We start from the raw sequence: 17,544 nt of genomic DNA, 5'->3' as shown, positions 1-17,544 counted from the left end.
TAGTAAGGATATATAAGGTCTTGCAATGGCTCCAAAAGCCCAGGATGTTTTGATACTTGATATACACAGCTTTGTTTGTACTATAGCTCATATTTTATCTGCAAGATATAAATTCTTTGGGGCATAACAATGCTATGAACCCAGAGTCAAAGATCAATAAGGATTTTTCTTTTCTTTTCTTTTTCTTTTTGTTTTTTCTTTTCTTCGTGAAGTAGAAAGGCTTGCAGGTAGACCAATCAACCTGACATGACATCCCTGTAAGGAGTCAGCTGTAATATTAGGGGCTGGCCTCTTTGAAAAGAACTCCAGGATGCAAAGGAAAAGAACTCTGGGGTGAGGATCTGTGAAGAACACTTAGCAAAGTTAGAAATATTTTTAATGTTGTTTCAACCTGGCTGATGATTGTTTTAGAACAAGTCTCCTGTGGTGGCCTGGCACTTGATCTGCAGAATTCCTTAAAAGACACTGGGCCCAGCAGGCAGTAACATATCATATGCCTGGGAAGATACAAAATGTCCTGGATGTTGCCATAACTCTCAAGGACTTATTAGAGTTCACTTAAGTATTTCTAAAAATACCACGGGAGAGCCTTCCTGGGCTTGTTTCCTTTAGACACCAGACCATCAATTAATAGGCGAGAAACAACTATTATAAGATAGCTTTAAGAAGAAATATACAATATTTAATTAGTCCTTATTGTGTGGTTTTTCCGTGTTGAATCTCCCATTCAGTTTTTATCCCCAAACTCTACCCTGAATACTGAGGTTTGGGGTTAACACTATATATAATAGGACTATTTTCTAAATCAAACATTACGAGCCTATTTGTTTTCTCCTGTAGTTGTAAATGTATGAATATGCTCCCATTAAAGCTGTGTTCTCATGTATCTCCCCGACCCGCCGCCCGGCCGGGCACTGTGACCTTACTGAATGCCAGATAATGTCCCTTGGAAACTGCTTATGTCCCATAGCACTTTCTAGTGTTCCATGTATCATTTGTGAAACATATTTTTAGAATCTGTTATGCCAGAGGCCAGGAGTTACAGATATAGCATTAAACACATTGGACATAATCCTGTCCCCACGGAACTGACCACCAAAAATGGATATGACCAGGAACTCTGGGGTACCAAAGGGGAGGAAATTAGGGGGTCCTGTGAAGGTTTTCTGGAAGAAGTTCCCTCTAGACTGAGATAGTAAGGGCCAGTAGGAATTTGCCTACGAAAAAGAAGCATGCCAGCAGGGATGGGTGTGTGGGGAGGGGAAGAACAGGAGAAACAGAACTTCTCTGGCACAAGAGGCCAGGTGGCCTAACTGAGCTTTCAGTGTGACCCGAATGTTCATTTGCCGGTGACAGCCTGGGCTAAAATACGAATTAAGTCTAGAGTAAATGCCCTGAGGACACTGTGCTGAGCTAGACTCTGCCTGCAGATTTCCCAGTCGCTGTCCCACATCCCAAGAAATCTCCGCCACGAACAGGAAGCTAAATTCTACTCAGTGCTCTATCTCTTTTTCTAATTTTTTTTTTACTCTTTTTATTATTGTTATTAGTTTCAAGTGTACAAAACAATGTAATAGTGAGACATTTACCCCCTCACAGAGTGATAACCCTCCTCCCCCAATCTTCTACCCCTCTGACATTGTATACAGCTGTTACAGTTCCACTGACTCTATTCCCTATGCTGTACTCCACATCCCGTGACTATATATGTATATTAAATTATAGTTGACATTCATTATTATTCAGCTTCAGCTTCAGGTGTACACTGCAGTGGTCAGGCATCTACACCGTCCATGAAGTGGTCTCCCTAATGAGACAAGTGTCCATCAAATACCCGATAAAATCTTTACAGCATTATTGATTATATTCCCCAACTGTCTTTCGTATCCCCGTGGCGATTTTGTGGTTACTGATTGTGCTTTCTAATCCCCTCACCTTCTCCCTCATCCCCACCCACCTCCCACCTAGCAACCCTTAAGTTTTTCTCTATATCTCTGAGACCGTTTCTGATCAGTTTGTTCATTTATTCTATTCTTTAGATTCCACATATAAGTGAGATCATATCTATCTCTTATCAGCATGTAGAGGTCACACTTTTATTTGGTGTTCCCAGAATGTATCTCTACAGCCTGTTCATCTGCAAGCTTACGTTTGGGGAGCACTCACCACACGATGGTCAACCCAGTGTGTGTGGTAAACAGTCACATCAAGACCTGAGCCAGGTTCTGTCCTAAGCCTTTTACATATATCTGTGAACTGTTTTTCTTTTAATTCTTACAACCTTTCGGTGCGGCAGTATGCACTATAATCCATGTTCTACAGATGAGGAAACTGAAGCACAGAGAGGCTGAGTGACTTACCCAGGGTCACACAGTTAGTTGCGCAGGAGCAGCATTTGAACCCAGACAGCCCAGCTGCAGCCTTGGCTCTTAGGCCCTACTTTCTATACCACTCTATTCCAGCACAATGATGAGCACCCCAAGCCTCTCCTCCCTCCAGGAGCTCTCACTGTCCGGAGGAAGGTAAACGTAAACACCTACTAAGAGTACAAGGGCTCATACTCTACAAATATGAGTCATGTGACTGCAACTCAAAAAACAAACTTCAGGAGGCACAGTCCACATCATGTATACAAAACTGAATATATTCTGCAGAAGAGAAATGGTTACCGCTTAGTGCGTGCCACTCAAGTATCTGACACTTCATGTAGATGATTTCATTGCCTTCTCATAACAATTACGCAAGGGAGATAGCATCACCTCTTTTTATAAAGAGGAAACTGAGGTTACAAAAAGTTGTTTAACCAGGTGCAGCTGGTGAAGCAGAGGTTCTTTCCCTATTCATGTGGCCTCCTTAAAACACAGTGCTTTAACCTTACTCCTAAAAGTTGGCATCTATTTCAAGTAACTTCTCTTTGATGCAGAGAGTAAGGGGAAGTGCTTCAGTTTGGACAGTTACCAAATTCGCTTCCCAAACTGCAATGAGAAGCTGGTGCAAACACACCAAAGCATGGAGCTCAGAGCAGCCTGACTGCTTAGACAAAGAACTGCAGTATCAGAATATTTCACCCGAAGCCCACAGGAGCACAGGGAGGGCCCTATAAGGTAACTGGGCACCATGTTGGAATTCTAGATCTCACTGGGGCAGGGGAGGTGATTGAAGAGCACTGTAAACCAGAAGAGGGAAAAAGAGGAAGGGGAGGGGAGGAAAAAGAGGAAGGGGAGAGAGGGAAACAGAGGGGATGGATCAGACATCACAGCACAATTAAAGCTTTAATCCTTCCATCAAGACTTCCTGCAACAGCAAAGGTCAATCCAACCTCTGCTCTGGCTGCAAAGTGTCCTGGAAAAGAAAAGCAACCTATGGAGCAAGAGTTTATATCCAAGATTTCAGGAGCAGAAAGTACATTTTAGCCGTGAAGTACAAAACACATTGTTTTGAAGAACAGGAAAAGGACGAAAAATATAACATATACTACAATTTTATAATAATTTCCTCCCTCCTCCAATCCCCCAACTATGTGAAATAATCCCAGTTGTACTAATTAAATCCACAGTCATAAAACCTGACGATCGGTTGGTGTTAAGGTTTTACTCTGTGGGAGACAGAAAGGGGTAAGGTATTGGACTTTCCAATGAATAGTAAAGAATATAGAGGCAATAAAACGAACCTGGTGTTTGGGTATCAATAGTAGCAATGACTCAAATAAGAGTATAACAAAGGAAGGGATGTGAGGCTGAGTCAAAAAAGTCCTGACTTCTGAAAAACAAAGGAAGTGAATGTTGTTCCTCTGGCCAGTGAGTGCAGACAGCATGCAAGGGGCCTGGTGGCAGGCCGCTTCCCCTTGGGGCTACTCGGGGGATTAGGTAAATATAAACGTCTTCAATAACCCAAGATGTGAGAAATTGAAAGCATAGCAAGCTGGAGTAGTCATCAAATGGTATATTTAGGAGAGCTTATTTTGCAAGCTAGAATTACGGAACAGTAAGACGTGGTCAAAGTATTCAAGGAAGAGTTTCTATGATTGGGAGGGAGTTGTAATCTATGACAAAGAACCAGAAGAGACCATCATTCTCCAAAGATCAGGCAATAATTTTAATAAATTGGCTCGTGCACCATTGCCCCAACAGCCAGTTTCTATATCAAGACTAGTTCAAGATTTCAACAAAAGGAAGTGGTTTACAAAAGAAATACCAAGAACCCAGAAGTGTTTAATGGGGGCGGGGAAAGGAAAAGCTTGCTCTTGTATACCATTCAGGCTACACATGTCTTTCAAGGGTAGGACCTTGAAAAACAGCCATTGCTGCAAAATCCCTATCCTCACGGATTCTTTATGGCCTTGAGATACTGTGAAGTCCTTTATTTCACTGGAGCCTCATAGTTACCTACTTAGGCAGAGCAAGAATTATGCTCATTTTGTAGACAGGGAAACCAAGGCTTAGGAAGGTTAAACATATCAATAGGTTCACACAGCTAATAAGCGCAGGACTGAGATATGAACCCTGTTTAAATCAAAGCCCATGTTTTTGTTTCTAGGCCAGACACACCTCAAAAAATAAAATCTGAGCCAAAGACATTAACAAATTAAAATGATTTCAACTTTCTTGACCAGCTCCGTCAAACCTGTCTCCTAAATTGCCTCAATTCTTAGTTACTGTAGTTTTCTTCACCTCCTGGGATGCACTTCTCACTTCTTTGCAGCTGAAAGTTGTCCCATCTTCCAGATGGAGCTTTCCTGAAGACTCCACACACATTGCCTCTGCCTTTCAGTTGAAAGCAATATACACATCTCTTTCCACAGCCTGTCAAATTTTGCTATTTAATCTTTCTTCTGTATATGACTGGCCTTACCCATAAGACTATGCTCTTGGGTGGAAGAACCACACATGATTCCCCACTGTGAGCCATCTGCTTTACCTACCACAATGCCACACACTGTGCTTCACACAGAAAACACTAAATACAAATTAAATTGCAAAGAATCAGTTATTCTCTGACTGGTTCTATTCTTCCATGATGAATTGCTTCTTGGCATTTTATAATTTGGGCACTACAATAATTTGTATGATATAGTGTAGGAAATGTATCAATTTCAAAACTATGATGTTTCAGTTGCATGAGGTTCAACTTGCTGACGGCTTTGATCAAAAATTTTGTCTTAATATAAATGATAAACGTCTAAGTATTACTTTGTCTTGTGCACCTGAAACTAATAAAAAAAAAAATTTTGTCTTAAGTTTATTTGCTATTTTCCCAGTCTTCTCCTCTCTCATGGAGAAGAGTGGAAATACAGTGATAGTAAAATAATTTTGAAAACAACAGCTAATATTAATTAAGTGTTTATCATGTGCCAGACACTTGCTAAATATTTATATTTGTTATTTCATTTAATGCTCATAATCACTCTCCTCAATTTACAGATGAGGAAGTTGAGGCACAGAGAAGTGAAACAACTTGCCAAAGGTCACACATCAAGTAAGTGGCAGATTCAAATCCCCCCACCACCCCGCAAGAAGCTACATTTTAAATTAATCATTTGGTATAGTTACAAAAAACAATTATTCTGTAGTCTGTTTTTAATGGTGATTGAGATATAATCACGTGACATGGCTTTCATACTTTAATTTTCACAAAAGCACTTTGATATGGGTAATACTGTTCTTCTAGAGCCAGCATTTAATAAACTCTATAATTTTCGAACACTGCTTATGCTGAAGCCCCCCTGCCTCAGTTTCCTCTTTTCTAAAATGAGAACGTGAATGGTTATTGTGAGAATTAAACTAGTTTATTCGTGGAAAACACTTGTAATGAGTTCCAAGTGCCCACAGCAGGGCTTTGCTGTTGTAAGCGATTGTCACTGACGCTGCTGCTGGTGGCCTGCCTTCCCTGCATGGTCAATCACCTGCCTTGGAGAGGTTCATTTATTACCAAACGAAGGCATATTCATGCCTACGTCTCACCAGTGCTCAGGGTGTGCTTTGAAACAAATTGCTTTACCAAATATAAAACAAATATGCCTAAATAAAAATCCATGCCCTTATAAAATATAAATGCACTTAGAATGGTGACTGGCACCTATTATTAGGTCATTGAATATTTGACGATAAATGTGTAAATAAATGAATAGGGGGCCAAATAAAGGAATGAATGATCGAAAGCTCAAACAAGAAAGTGAAGGACCAATAAACAAAATTATGAAGTTTAAATTGGTCTTCAGAACCTGTGAATAAATGAATCAAAAGAAGAATAAAATGGAAAGCACCCTTTTTTACCCCAAGAATTGCATTTCACTTAATTCACTGTAAGCCACGTCTGTATTGAAATGGTATGAAATACTTTCCAAAAATAAATAATATGAAGTCACATAAAAAGGTAACAAAGTCTATATTCAATTATAGGAGAAACTTATTGAGACCTCACTTAAAAATGAGGAAGTCTATGGTCAGTTTTCTATTTCATCCTTAGTTTCCCACGCTTTTCAAAGAGCCATATTATAACTCTTTCTCAAATATTCGCAAGGAAGTACTGTGATTGTGAAAATAGATATTTCAAATACCTAAGCTAAATATTTACATTTTGCCTTTTTAGTTAAATAATTGACTTTGTTCTTTAGCATTTAGGTCAAAATACCTAAATATTTTAAAACACCAATAACAAGACTAGTTTTTCACCAGTCTAAACTTACTGTTTTGAGCAAAAGCTTCACAAAAAGGAATTGGGCAATTAAAAAATGGTAACGCACACACACCCTGAAAATAAGAAAGAAACGGAGGGGAGGGTGTTGGCCATTTATTCTTTTTCCGCACAAAAATACATCTCTTCCACTTGCCTATGTTTCCATAGTTAAGACTTGCTGAGCATTTACATACACTTACATCATTGTAACAATGACCTTAATTTTCTGACTTTGCATAGGATTGATTTCAAAGGAGTTCTTGGACTGTCATGCATTAGTTTATTCATTTTCATTGCCTCCCTGTAATAAGCATGTGACTAGCAGCTTATCTTTAATATACAAAATTAAAACTGGAGGTACTGGGAGTTGAAAGGACTTGCCCAAATGAGACAAAGTCTCACAACTATTAACTTCCGAAACTTGGCTTAGGACTCCTGTCTTCTTTAACATAGTAGGTATTTTCCCACTAGATTAGTCACCCTCTACATAAATTTGAACAGTCATGGTAGACAACTGGGCAGGATAGACCGACTACCTGGGCAAATCCCAAGGGTTTTGGAGGCTGGGTTAACAACCTGAGCTCGCAGTGGCTCTGAGACTGGGAAGAAACGGAAGCAAGGCTGACAGAACTGTGCATGTATTTTGTGACATGCAGTGAGCAACATGTAAATGACTGTTAACAGATAAGCAAAACGAAGTTGTGTAAGAAAAGGTGAAAAACAGGAGGAAACCTCTTTCCTCACTGGTTTCCCTTGAAACTCGCACTGCTCTAGCTCTGAGCTTTGTGTCTGCGCCTTCACACCCACCCCCATCTCAGGGCTCCCATGTGTTGTGGGAGCTGCTCTTGCAGACGCTGGAAGACCAGGCTCTCCAGCAACCAGCTCGGGGCATGTGGCTTTGTATGCGGAGACTGCAAAGGGGTATGTCCAGTTGCACTGAACCAATCACATTTATGACATTGGAATGTCACAGTCTTCAGGAATGAAGCCATTCAAAGGCCCTTTGCTGCAAAAGTCACAAGATGGCATTTGGATTCCCACGGTCACCTCTTGCAAACCTGACTTGAGCTGCCAGGACTGAGTCACTTTCTTTCCACTGTGGGTCACATTACTTATGGCAGGTTCCACCTGTTTCAATATTTGGTTGATGACAAAAGTGACTCTTGAGAGCTGAGTGACAGGGGCAGTTGAGCAGGTTTCCAAACCAATTGTGGGAGAGGCCAAGATACTCCGTCCCCTACAAAAGGAATTATGAAGACAACTAGGCCAAAAAAGGGTGGTGTTCCAATGGATACCTTTGTCTAAAGCTCTTTCTTGGGATTAACCAGTGAGGCATCAGTTTGAACAGGAGCAGAAAAGGGAGTAAGCTTAAATTACAACAGATAAGATATCGGTCAGCTATATTAAATACCTCCCGGATACCTTAAAGCTAACAAGGGAGGAGAAAGAATAGACTACGTCGTAGATCTCTACAGTAGATACCTGGAAGCAAGATCCATCACAAGACTTGGTAATACAACTGACCCTCGAACAACACGGGTTTGAACTGCACAGGTCCACTTATATGCAGATTTTTTTTTCAATAAATATCTACAATTCTATAAATGTATTTCTTATAATTTTCTTAATAATGTTGTATTTTATCTAGCTTCCTTTATTATAAGAATACAGTATATAATACCTATAACATGCAAAATATGTGTTAAACGACTATGTTATCGGTAAGGCTTTCGGTCGACAATAGGCTATTAGTAGCTAAATTTTGGGGAGTTATAAATTACACACAGACTAGGGGATTAGCACCCCTAGTCCCCACTTGGTTCAAGGGTCAACTGTACTAGAATTCTCTAGAAGGAAACAGGTGTCTGCCAAATGAAGCAACTTTGAGAAAAGAGGAGAGAGGGTGGCTGGTTAGCTCAATTGGCTAGAGAGTGATGCTGGTAGCATCAAGGTTGCCGGTTTGATCCCCGCATGGGCCACTATGAGCTGTGCCCTCCTTAAAAAAGAGAGAGAGAGAGAGAGAGAGAGAGAGAGAGAGAGAGAGAGAGAGAGAGCAAATCCTTCTTTCCCATCTTGAAATACTCTTCCCTGAGATCCCCTCACCCTTGCCCTCCATGCAAAGCCCACCATCACCCAGTGTATAAATTAAATGCTGTACTTCTGAATGTAATGCCAGGAATAGATTTCTCCCAGCACAGCTTTTCACTACATTCAACTTCTCAAAAGACCTGTTTCCAACCATCTCTTACCAATGAATGAAGTGATTAATAACTACTTAAGCGATGGAGAGAATTCTATCAGTTCTCCTCTATTTTAATCTTCGAAATCCAAGAAATGATGGTCAGCTCTCATAGAAACAGAACAATGCCAAGGTGTGGTAAATAAGTATTTAAAGAGAAGCTCAAAAGAGCTGGGGTTTTATTTTGCTTTTGCCATTTGCTATCTGTGTGACCTTATGTTAGTAACTGAGACGCTTTCGACCTGCTCTCTTCCTCATAAAACCTGCTAATGTCTTCCTCATGATGAATTTCAAATAACTAGGGATCCAACACTCAACATACAGTCTTTCTTCCTCCTGCACCTGGTCACTCATGCCTAAAGGTTTCATGTATTTTCCTAAGTACATTGTGTTTCTGGAACGTGTGTATTCTGATCATTGGAATCCTAGACAAACACCATCAAGTTCAAAGCCAGCCTTTTACAAGTACTTATATAATGTTAATAGCATTCACCTCTCCCTGAAATCTCTCTCTCACTAAAAGAATGTATTGAACAAGAATAATTTGTGATTAATTATTTCAATTTAGGAATTGTCAGTGCGTTCAATTATAATGTAGATTTGGGGTAATTGTGTATCATGTCTGAATAATCTGTCGTTTTCTTGATGCCTTTCTTCAACTGCTACAAACACAAATATCGTCATGACGTTAAAACGTCAGTAGTTAAACCAGAACGTTAAAGGCCATCTCAATTCAGCATTTCCCTGGTTGAGAAAGATGTTACAGCTGGGTTTTCGTTAGATGATATTTATGGACTTTTTATGGTCCTTAAACCTCATCATATTCTTACAAAGTTTTCACCTTCTATAAAACTGGGAGAACCATAACAAATATATTTAGCAAGGATGGATGCAGGTGTTGCTGTATCTCCTTGTCACATGGGAGAAATGGCGCAGGAAAATGAACAATTTTACTATAAATTACAAATATAGATTTCTGAGACTTATAAAGATTTCCTGAATCCCAGGCCTGGACAGATGACTCTCTCCCTTCTTTTACTGTGACACCAATGCCCGAAGGGATCTAGCAGCCTTTCCCCTGCCTCACAAGAATCAGCATTGGAGAAGTCGTAGTGTTTGTCCCTCAGCCCCTTACGTTTTACAGATAACACTCTGAGGCCCACAGGATCATATAGCTAAGCTAAGCCCCAGGTGAAGGCAAATTCTCATCTTCTAAAAGAAATGTTAGGTTCCTCCCTCCCTCCCAATGAAAATAAAAAGATCAAATGTCAAAATGAACAGGTACGTAGGTGAGAACAAGCCTTAGCACTTTAATCTTAGACTTTAAGATTAGGCAGACTCTACTTTTTACGACCTGTGTGACCCTGAGCGTCTGTGTCCTCTGTAAAACTGAAAAATTCCTCAGAGGTGTTTTATGAGAATTAAGTGAGATAGGGCTCATTTTTTAAAAAATAGTGTGGTATCTGGATACAGGGAGGAGCTCAATAAATGGTAGCCATGACTACTAATGACTGAATTGCGATGGGAGCAGAAGGAAGTACTTACACGGCCCTTTTCTCATTCTTCCATCTGATAACCTCACAGTGCTCACCTCGGGCCACCTGTGCCACATCAATGGGGAGGATTATTGATAAGTTCCAAGGAGCCTAGCAAGGCCTCACTTAGTGGCTTCCAACTGTAGGACTTCCTCACTCCCTCATTTTCTTGCTTTCTCAGGCTGACTCTCGCAGTAAACCATGGCTTTTAAATTCCTTACAGTCTATGAGTCATCCACCAGTCCAAACTTGTGCACACTGCTGCAAGAAAATAATTCAGAAACTTGCCTAATAAGTATTTAGTTAACAACAAGATATCAGACTAAGATGAGAATTGATAAACTAAAACACAAATAGAAGTGTCTGGAGAGCTTGAGAGCTTCCCCAACACACCCTTTATCCACTGTCTCTATAATTCATTTAATCCATAACAATATGAGGCATTCAGTGAAAAGCAACACGGGATCCCTGTCCTCATGAGCTCTCCTGGAGGAGGCAGGACAAATACTGGTAAACGCGCAGTGGCAGACGTGGAAACACAAAGGCAGTTTGGGCTATATAAAGACAGGCACGTCAGTGTGCAGGAGGGAGGACAGCTATAAGACACAGGGCTTAGCAGAATGACCGTCAAAAGTGAAGCAAGATAGCACCTGCTTGGAAAGGCTTCAAGGAAAAGAGTTCTGAAGGCCAGTGGGGTGATGGGCTATTTCAGAGTTGACAAGACAGAGCAAAGCGGAGAAAGGAGGAGCTAGCAGAGCACAAGAGTGAAGGAATTTGCAAACTTCTCCAGAACACTTTGGAACCCACATAGTCAAAGAGAACCAGAGAGCTGAGTACATCTGATTAGAAGGCAGAGTAAATTATGTTGCTCGTTCCTCCCTCTTATGTTTATCTGTATTAATCAGGTAAGGAATCAGCTTTCTACTTACATTTACCACAAGTGGGGATATGAAGGCCCCAAACCCAAAGCCAAACAATAACTTCAAAACCCCAGAAGTGAATTATTGGCCTCATATAGATCACTGAAAGGTACAGACATCCAAGAGTAATGGTAGAACTTTTTTTTTGCAACTCTTAAAAAGTAAGAAGAGCCAGAGAACTACCTACAGTTTGAAAAATTAAATTTTTGTAAATGTTTTTGTTAATATGTCTTGCCACATAGGATTGCAAGCTTTTCGTGACTAGAAAGTTTGTATTTTTGCTTTTTTGGACAATGATATCTAATACAGCAGCACCGTGTTGTCAGTGATATGTTGTTATAAATACTTGTTGACTAAGCCTGGCATGTTTCTTACTCAGGTTATAAGAGTCACATGCATATCCCTTTAGAGAAACCTTGATTCGATCCTCCACAAAGGCCACGTGGGTAACAATTTATAGAGTCAAATAATAAGTCTCCCTTAACAAGCACATTCAGTGGGACAGGAAGTATTCTAGTGCTTTCCTCATCATTTCCAATCCTTGATGAGTAAGGAATCCCACCTCATGATAAAGCAGATGTCATTACAGATGAGAAAACAGGGGCTTAGAGTAGAAAAGCAATGTTCCCAAGTTACATAATTAATGTCACTGAAAGGAGACGACAGTCCAGCTCTCTCTAACTCCACACTGTGGTGGTGGGGGTCTTACTCAAGTATCAGACACATTACACACAGACTCTCTTAAATATAGACCTTAAAAAAAATTTAAAAATACCTCTCTTTGTAGACCTTTGAATAGATTTTCAAACAGAAAATTAAATACCCAGTAAATAAGCCCCAACATTCGCTACACAAGACTGGGACCGTATTGTTAAGCCAATTTAGAGCCCTTTTCCCAAGCAGCTATGGGAAGGAGGTCAGATTTCTTCAGGCTCCCCAACACCTCCATCCATGTGCCAGGAGCTGGCTGCTGAGGTCTAACACCAGCCAGGTTGAAAATAATTGCAGTCTGAGGTCTCATTCCATTGCCACTGACAGCCAAAATAAATCTTACTAGGAAGGTAATGTCAAAGGGAACAATCCACGATGTCCTGCAGACACGTGCCACTCAGAAGGATGGCTCTCGCACAGCCACGGCCCTGCCCACCCTCGGGCCCAGGCTCGGCTTGCAATGGGAAGTGCCTGTGGGTGGAGAGGAGCTGCGAACTTCAACAGCAGCCTGGACTCCCGCAGCACGCTGGCTCCGTGTTCCTGGGGAGGGTGCCCTGGCCGGGCTGCAGGAATAACATCAGCCTCTACGGAGGCAGCGGGTAAAGGCCAGGGTATTCAAATTGTTGTTTCTGGATCAGTTAACAAGTCTGGGGCTCGGGAGACATGAGGCCGTGCCAGGACTGAAAGAGGCCCTTGTTGAAACGGAGCTGCCTCTCTTCTTTCCCGCACCACTTGGAGCGTGACGCCCAGTGCTTCTGCACCCCACTCATTGTCTTATCTGAACCCCAGAAAAACGACAGCCACCATCTTGAGAATCCACTGCAATAACAACACCCCGGAGATAACATTTTCAGCTCAGTTGGACACCCCAAGCACTGCCTGAGGAACTAGTTAAGTAAGAAAGTGTAGGTGAGGAGCTGGGTGCATGAGGTGTGACGTGCTACAGAAATGTGACTTTATTATTTGAGACTGATAAGAGACTGGCCAGGAGATACAGTACAGCCTAGACAAAACCATAGTGATGCTCATCACAATAAAAAGAAAGAAATTAAACATCTAGAAGAAAGAAAAAAAAACACCTGGCCTTGCTTAAACAAGGGACAGCTGTGGAATTCAAATCAATTTTATTTTCCGACCCAGAAAATGTTTATGAGACTGCAAATTTATTTAGGGCTCCAATATCATTCTACAGCCCTTCTTTCCAAAATCCCTTCTTCTATTACTATATTACTACATTTAAAAAATATTAACTACTCATCTTTCTGAATCTCTCCCTCTCTCCTAGCTTGAATCTCCAGGGAAAAGAATAATAATAAAATAAAATACAAAGGAGAGGACAATTCTTTTTAAAGAGGCAGAGGACCTGCAATGTCTTTATCTCTGCATTCTGATTTCAGAATTCCCTCCTGAGGACACGGTTTCTTTCTAAACCACCTTTCTGAGCCTGTGCTCAGTGGGCCCTTGTGAGTACCCCTCAGCTGCGGAACACGCTGATTTTCATGATCCACAGTCTCCCCTTTGCACTCCATTTGCATTGCTTTTTTTTTCATGGCCCCGTTACTTTTTGCCTTTCTGAAGGAGCTGGCAGTTACTGCTCTCCCTGACTCAAGGCTCACCATCTCTCCAGGCCACCATTTATGTGCTACCCAAATAGTACTCTAAATTTTAAATCTCTTCATGTTCTCCTTCTTAACATTTTTCAGCGGCTCCCCATTACCTAGAGCAGAGGTTCTTAACGTTTCTGGACATCTGATTAGAGCCTTGATTACTTTTTTCTACCCCTTGAAAGCAAATCCCCCAGAAATAATAATAAATCCTGAGTTGAGAATCCTTGGTGTAGAGCAGAGGTCTCCAAAGGGGTGTGCATGCACCCCACGGGTATGTTATGTTATCCATGGTGGTACAAAAAAAGAAATATTAGAACTTGCATTTTTATATAGTCTTAATAATTTTAACAAAACTAAAATGAATATAATTGGAAAGTAATTTAAATGTACTAATATTGAAAGTATGGAATAATACCAGTGCCCTCACCCTGTCCGTCTTTCACCTAACACACCTCAGATTCTCTAAAGGAAGAAAGGGGGTTCCACAAACGAGGGGCCATCGTGGCATCCTCACTCATTTCTTCACCTTCAGTATATTGGAATGAATTGCATTCTACATGCCAAAGGAAGCCATCAATGGATAATGTTATAAAATGGGTATCCACTGCAATAACAACACCCCGGAGATAACATTTTCAGCTCAGTTAAATCCTTTACAATTGTTTTAAGTTAAATGAAAAACTGTTTACACCCATACCAGTTTGTTAGTTATTTTGCGTCAAAATACTTGGAAGAGCTGTCCAACTAAAAGATGACGCCTACATTTTTCATGTACAAAAGACAAGACTCCCAAGTTGTCTGACCTTTGCTGTGACAACTAGTGGCTGCCAGAATTATGCAGATATTTTCAGGATAGTACATACGCTTAATATGTCTCTTTAAGATAAAGATGACATTTTAATGGTGAATGCGAAAGTAACTGCTTTTCTATGTTGACAATGGGTGTGTGGTGGGCCGCCTCTGAGGTTGCCCCTCCACCTCCCTCCCGTCCCCTCTTCCTGGCATCCATGCTTGTGTGTAATTCCCTCCACAAAGTGTGGGCTGGACTTAGGACTCACTTCTAACAAATAAAATATACTGAAAGTTACTTCTGACTTTATGTTACAAAACAACTGTGATTTTCATCTTACTTGCCCCCTCTCTCTCTCTCTCTCTCTATGGAGAAGCCCTCTGACAGGGAACTACTGTCTCTGGTCAACAGTCATGTGAGTGAACTTGGAAGCAGATTCTCCCCTAACCCACCTGGAGCTGACTGGCGGACTGGCCAACAGCTCAAGGGTAGCACTGAGACAAAAGAACATAGCTAAGCCACTCCTGGATTCCTGACCCACAGAAACTATAATAAATATCTGCTGTTTTAAGCCACTAATTTGGGGGATCATTTGTTACACAGCAAGAAATAACTCATACAATTGAGGAAATATTTCCCCATCATTAATGAGCTGATGGCTAAAAATAATGCAAATGGGTTTCATTTAAAAAAAAAAAAAAAAAAAAGCTCTCCCATCCGAACATTAAAAAATATATTAGAAGCAGATTTTCCTAGCCTATTTTAAAATATTCCAGATAAAGACTATCCATGGGTGTGAACCAACTGCAATAAATAGAAAAATGCAACACGTTCCAAACAGTTTACAAGAATGATAGATTGACATCAGGAGAGATGGAAAGTTATTAATTCAGTTTCCAGAAAAACCTAAGCATAGTGCTTGAAAGATTAAAAAAAATAGCATCCTGATGTGGTTAATTCTGCCAATAAACACTTCTTCAATTGGAACTCTATCTCTTTGTGAAGTATCTTGTTTTGATTAAAACTACAAATCAAAATAAACTGAACTTAGAACCAATCCTTTTAATTACCCTATCGCAAAGTATTAAACCAAAGTTCATAAAAATATATAACATTCTCAAACAATGATATTTTTGTAGGAGCAAAAATACAGGTATATCTTTAAATATTGTCTCTATAACCTTATATGTGTGTATTTTAAGTAAGAGATATAATATACTAGTATGACAGTACATCTATATAATCACATAAATTATTAAATACCTACATATTTGAAGAGCACATGCTCAAGTTATTTTTACTGTTAGGTGTATGCAACTGAAAACATTTATATACCCCTGACCTCAAAGATAAGTCCAAATGCTTTTCCTTAATTTGTCCACCTTCCCCCTTTCTTTCTAGCCGTGCACTTACAGCCACTTACAATCTCAAAACACTCTTGAGTGCTCTTACTAGAAGCAGATCCTCTCCAGAAGGCCTTCCAACAGCACCCCTACCCTCCCACACCCCCATCCCCGCCAGCGCCCCCGACAGTGTCCACTGAAGAATTCCTACTTATGTTTCAATGCTCTGCTTACTTGTCAACAATTTTATGACCTTTCGCCCTCTCTTTCACCTCCCTCCTCCTCTCAATGCTCTCACAGAACCTTTTGAACTCCTTTATTATACCCTGCTATGGTATATTTTAAGGATTTGTTTATTTTTTGTCTACCTTTACCAAACTGAGGGTTTTCTACAAAATTTACTCAGTAGCAAATAGTCAGTAAACATCTGTTGAATAGATGAATGTCTAAATAAATTCTTTTTTTTCAGATCATTTTTCTCTATGGCTAAAAGTATAATAAGTTGAGAAGGGAATCTCTCTTCATCTCATCCTGGCCAGATGTCTGTATACGATACCATCACGATTTAATTTAATAAATTTTTTTCAAAATATTTAAAAAATTGATTTAAGTACCAGATTCAGCAATTCTGAGCAGATTATTATTATTATTATTATTATTTTTCTTTTTACAATATTGTCCAGAGGTAAGGAGCCAGATTGCCTCAGGTTAAATCCATCTCTGCCACTTGGACACATTAAATATCTTCATTGTATCTCAGGTTCCTCATCTAGTAAGTGGGGAAAATAATAATCGATGCAAATAGGTGTGTCACAGAGTCAAAGATCAATAACAGTTGGCTATTACCCTGTTGCTTTGTCAAAAATATTAAGCAAATCATTAATAAGTGCTCAATAAGCTTTCAGACTAGACCTCCCCCCAACTCCGTACCTCCAGTGACTACACACATGCACCCAAAGATAGAAGAGCCTTAAGGCCAGGGGCTCTGTCTACCTTGATTTTCATTGCTGTAGCCCCAGTGACTGGAATATAGCAGGTGCTCAGTATTGGTTGATTTATTGCAAAATTCCCCATACATTCCTGCCTTGTACAGATTTGAATTCACATTGTGGTTCAGATTACCCTTTTGAAAGCATTCTCAGGGTATTTACTGTCAAAAGCAGGATGTGGAAAAACAGTTAATGTAGCTGATGTTGCAGGAAAAGATGAGAAAGAGACATGGGAGGAAATTAAAGTTCAGTAGGGACCAAAAATCTATGGGTAATTTAACGGGAAATGATTCACAAATGAAGTATTTACAAACAAGTACAAAATGTTCCAGTGAAGTTCAAAAAGTAAAGAAGGTTTATTTAAAAACAAACAAACAAATAACAAAACCTTGGCAAATTCTAATATAGAATAAAAACTTTTAAAAATAAATCAGTTCTATTGTCAGAATATTGTCAATGACAAGTGTCTAACACAAGGTCTGCTGGCGTGAGAAAGGATTTTGTGGGCTCACATAAATGACAAATGTAGAAGTTTGTCTGAGGAACTTATAAGCTGTATGGGGTGGGGTAGCATCAGTCTATCTACCCCTTTATCTATATATCCATCCATCCACCATTCTGACTCCTGATCTATTTCTCTAACTTTTGGTTTTCTCTTACTGCAGGCAAGTTTTCTCCATTTGGCAGAGAAAAAAAATGCACAAGGCCATTAAAAAATCCAGGCATACATCATCC

The 17,544-nt window shown here is 40.1% G+C and overlaps 1 long non-coding RNA gene across 2 annotated transcripts in view; it reads left to right on the top strand.

Annotated features, from left to right (window-relative positions):
* Window positions 1–17,544, top strand: part of LOC117027976 (uncharacterized) — a 75,738-nt gene that overhangs the window by 33,759 nt on the left and 24,435 nt on the right. For both annotated transcript variants that reach the window (XR_004424046.1, XR_004424047.1), the window contains exon 2: window positions 5,421–5,475. This is a non-coding gene — a long non-coding RNA (uncharacterized LOC117027976). The remainder of the gene's footprint in view (window positions 1–5,420; window positions 5,476–17,544) is intronic.

The sequence above is a fragment of the Rhinolophus ferrumequinum genome, chromosome 10, assembly GCF_004115265.2.
Source record: "Rhinolophus ferrumequinum isolate MPI-CBG mRhiFer1 chromosome 10, mRhiFer1_v1.p, whole genome shotgun sequence".
Taxonomy (NCBI): Eukaryota; Metazoa; Chordata; class Mammalia; order Chiroptera; family Rhinolophidae; genus Rhinolophus; species Rhinolophus ferrumequinum.
This window is presented reverse-complemented; position numbering and strand designations above follow the sequence as displayed.